A 4,947-nucleotide genomic window follows, 5' to 3' on the forward strand; every position below is an offset into this window, starting at 1 on the left:
CTGGAAACTCACTGCTCCACTTTGTGATAAGCTCAAAAGTGCCATAGAATATAAGTGTTAGTGATTCTGAAAGATGAAGGAATGCATAAGAAAACAACAGTGTGCTTCACTCGTTGGCTTCCTGGTGTTGTCAGTTATCTTGTCCAGGTGACTGCAGTAATTCCAAGACTTGTACACATGTCTGTGCTGATGTCCAAAATATTAACAGTCAACATCTTTACTGCACACATATCAGTTCCTTGGCAGAGGAAATAGACAATGATATGGAAATTAATCAAGGCTCAGTAACACATTTCGTCCACACAAGAGCCCTAAATTTTTCTTAATATAGTTTGCATGATTTTTCAATATCTTATATTCTTCCCTCTTCCTAAAAAATGCAAAACTACAGCAAATCCTGAATTAACTTTGTAACCTACACAAGTAACAATGTAAAAACATCAGTTCACATAGCACAGGTTCATTGTCTGTCTCTCACGGTAACAGAAACATTACAGCAAAGGAGAGCTAGTTCTATTAACTAAATTGAGGAGGGAAGAAAAAATATTTTTCAGATTTGATCTGAGTACATAAATACATTTTTCTTTGAGACTGAAGTAACTGATCGTGAGCTTTCTCAGATCATTAATTTGCATATTTAGAAGCATTATTTCTATCATGTGATCACTTCACCAATATTGAGTTTCAATTTGAACCTTTCTGATCTTCAGTTTTTTGCCATGTATATGTGTTGCTAAATTTCTTGTTCCTTATTCCTAAATGTATTCAATCAAATGTTTCCTGTCACATTGACTCAATACACATAGCTGCATCACAAAAAAAACACAATAGGACGCAATAAAAATTATGTATTTTGTATGTAGTGTGTAGGAAAGTACTTTGAACTGTAACCTGTAGGACTCCGGTGTTTTTCCAAATCTGTACTGAGAACCAAGGAGAGGAAAGAATCACCAAATCTGTCTTGGAACTTGTACTTTAAATTCAAAACAGACGTGAATGTCTGCTGGGATCCAGCTCTACCATGACAAAGAATGTGCACCTGTGAGCACCTCCGCCCGCCAAAGTATGGCACCGCTGCTCCACGTAAATATGCTCACAGATATTTTTTATTTGGTTATAGAATTTTATCATAAATCCCATGGCTCCACGTAGAATTCTATCTGTCCTACAGGGCTACTTTTGCCGTTAGATAACATTTTACAGCACAGGCCTGATGTATTGCTTCTGTCACCCTTTGACCACTAGAGGATCTTAGATCGGCACCGTGGGTGACTAACAAGGAGACAGAGGGAATTCTCTGCCCCTCTGCCACAGCCCATGCATATGGTCACAATTTCCCAAGTTTATGGTAACGAGAGGAATGCATTTATCATCCCTCTGCTCCTTCTTAAACTGATTCTCTATTGTTAAATTTAGCAGTTAGCCATAGGTACCATAAAGTTATTCAATAATGTGTGAGGTGGCCAGTTGAATTTTACAGGGAAATATTTGATAGTGGGGAAAGAGTGGCAAGCCTTAATGGCATACTCAGAGAAGCATTAACCAAATTAAACAGTTACCTTAAGATTTCTGAGAGTTATACTTGGAATTAAAGATAACACGATGAACCTCAGGTTAGTTTGGGCTCTCATGCTCTGCTCCAAAGAGGACAGTCCTGCCATAGCTATGGAGAAATTGCTCTGAAAATCAAATTTTTAATTAAACTGTACACCACACCTAATATTTTTGCACTTTATCTATAATCATAAGTATAACTGGAATGGTTTTATATAACTAAATTTTTAAGAGACAATTAAATAAGAGTTATTTTTCTTGTTCTCAGCATTTCCCAGTTTTCAAAAAATCAGGCAGGAAAAAAAAACCTATCCAATTTTGGAAATTTGAAAACAATATTATCCAATTCATAGCTGCCTGATTTAAAAAATATTCAATTGGATGAAAGTGTTTGATGTCAGTAGTCATCTATAAATAAAGATTAAAAACAACAATGAGCCATTAGCACATATGATAAAATAATGTCACTGTCAATCTTTTAATGGAGGCATTTGAAATTCTGTTTGATATCATGTTTAAATCATCATCATAGCTACTTAATAAAGAGAATGATTCAAGATAAATGATGCCTATCTAAAAATGTGGCAAATGAAATTATTTTATGAATGATGTTGATAAGTACACATGATGAACATAGAATATGGATGGCTATGAATCCATCCACCCTATACTTAGCAGTAAATGGGATCCAATTTTCTCCCTAGATATAGGACACAGGGAGACATAGTAAATAATCTTAACACTCTGAAGTCCAGTATATATAATTTGAGTTTGGGAGCTCCCTCTCTCATATTTGTTCCTTGGATAGATTACAGAGATTAAGTCTTCATTCCATCACTTACCAAATGAGCAAATTTCCAACATACATTCCTGAAGGTCCTTCTAAGAAACAACAGAATCTGTATGTATTAACAATAATTACATAAATGCACAAAGAAAAAAGCAGAACAGAAGATACATTTGATGGACTTTGGACTTTAATGAAAATGTCTCTAAGCAAAGGGTAATAATAAGAGAAGAATCTAAACAGAACCCAGGAGAGCACAGACTTCTGGTATTCACTGTATTCCTTTGCCCCTTTCTTTGCTGCATGGGAAACAGAACTCCTCAGGCCTTCACTCCCAACGCCAAAGCAGTGGCGGCATGGTTACCCTAAACACAAGCATGAATGAAAAGCCACTCTATGAGGTTTTATTTTTTGTCTTTCCTGAAAATCTTCTCAAAAGCTTCTCATAAATAAATGGGGCAGCTGTCAAGAAAACCAGAATAAATCCCTTTCTTACTACTTGGAGCATTCCCAACTCATTCATCACAGACAGAGGCAGATCAGAGCTTCTTCATAATCTCAGGGTGGCTGGTTAGGTGAAGCAAAGGAGACGGAAGGGGCCCTACTCAAACATCCAGGGTATCTTCGCCAACCTCTTACTTGAAAACTGGTGCACTTTTTAAATAAATCAACTTTTTGCTTCTACTAGAAGTGCTGAAATTTCTTAGGTAGTTCAAAACTATACCTATGGCTCTTTGAAGAATGGCATTGTGCCAGATGAAGATCACAATTTCTCTCCTTATGTTCTAAAGTCATTGATCTTAGAGAACTGACAGTGGTTTTCAATGACTAAAATTTACTGACCCTCACAATTTAAAAGCTGTCTATTTTAACTCTACCATTGTTCCAGGGAAAGAAGAAAGACTGTGTATGGGAATATCAGACTAGTGTGAAAAAAAAAATGTTCATCCCGAGGAAAGTATGTGTGATGTATGTGTCTGGTCCCAGAAAATACATGTGTGGTAAGAATTACAGTACAAGATCCTAGGATCTTTTGTTCTACTTTAAATCTTTAAAATGCTTTAGAGTACTCAATGAGAGAAAAAGTAAGGATGAAAATAATGAATAAAGCAAAAGCATCACAGAACAATTTTCAAAGAATGAAAGGTTCTTTAAATTTTTTTTAGCCAGAAATGCCAATTATTGTTTACAATGTTTTACATATGGAATATAAAATTCTTCATGGGGTTTAGGAGTATGAGGCCAGCACACCTTATCTTTTTCTGGCTCTTATACTTAAAAAAGATTTCCCCCAATTGTGGTTGGGACAGAAGACATTAAGTAAATGTGTAGTTTACATTTCAGTTAATTAAATGTGATCAAAGGTACCCTAATAGCATTTCAATAAGCATTTTCCTATCATGTGGCACAGTCTACAGAATAATATAGCTATGGCTCTGTTATTCATTCAATAGTTCCTTTTGCTATGGCCAACCAAAATTTTCCATTCTTTGAAACCAGTGTTTTACTACACAGATGAAACACACCTGTTTCTGATATACAACCACTTTCAATTCTTGTTAACTCTGAAAATTTCATGAAATGGAAAAAAAACCTGTGCTCCCTATTTTGGTGTTAAACATAATTTGGAGCTTTGCATTGCTGATTAACAGAAAGAAGTAAACAATCACTTTTGCAAGCAAGTCATTGCACAGTGTAATAATTTTAAATTGTTTATGAAGTATTCACTGTGGGTACAACCCGCTCCCTGCCTTTGGAAGTTGAACGATGAAAACAAAGTAACAAACCAGAACAGTACCAAAGAGAGAAGGAGCACAGAGTGATGGGACTGTGTTTCCATTTAAATAGCACGATCAAGGAACATCTTACTTGGAAAAAAAAGATAAAAAAAATCAGAAGAAAAAAATTAAGAAAGTAAGTGCAGGCAATGTAAACCTTGGAAGGAAAACGTTCCTCCAGAAAGGGAGCAATGAAGTGCTTGAAGTGGGAGCCTTGGGTGGTTCTTTGAAAGAAATGTGAGTAGCTTGTGTTAGAAAGTAAGAGGTGATTTCATACGACACAACAAAAAGCCAAACTACATAGAGACTTGTAGGGCATAATAATGACTTTCATTTGTGCACATGAGTAACACAGAGACTTGCTCAGGAAATTGACAAGGGAGGTGGTATCTCATTTGTGTGGCAGTAGAATGACAAACCAGGATGGTTGATCTGTTGAATATGCACCTCCGAATATGCATGTAGAAAGAGAAAATATTGTTAGTGAGTCACTAAGTGCCTCAAGAGGAGAAAGGATTTGGATATGGGATAGCAAAATATGGATTCATTTCTATTTTGGTTTCATTTTATTTAAAAAAATTTTTAAAGTAGGAACAAAAGTATTTGTTGAAATACTGGTATGGATTATGAGAGAAAATTTAGCCAGTGATTGTACTAAGACATTCATTGCCATCGACAAAGTAAATATGAAAGTAGTTCCATTTAATAGGGAGATAAAGTATGTTTTATGGAATGAACTTGGCTTTTTTGGGTGGACAGTTTCTTTGCAATACTGGATGTGGAGGTAGTGGAGATGTGAGATATAAGCTGTACAGAAATATTTTAAAA

Source organism: Psammomys obesus, unplaced genomic scaffold, assembly GCF_907164565.1.
Source record: "Psammomys obesus unplaced genomic scaffold, mPsaObe1.curated_primary_1811, whole genome shotgun sequence".
NCBI classification, from domain to species: Eukaryota; Metazoa; Chordata; class Mammalia; order Rodentia; family Muridae; genus Psammomys; species Psammomys obesus.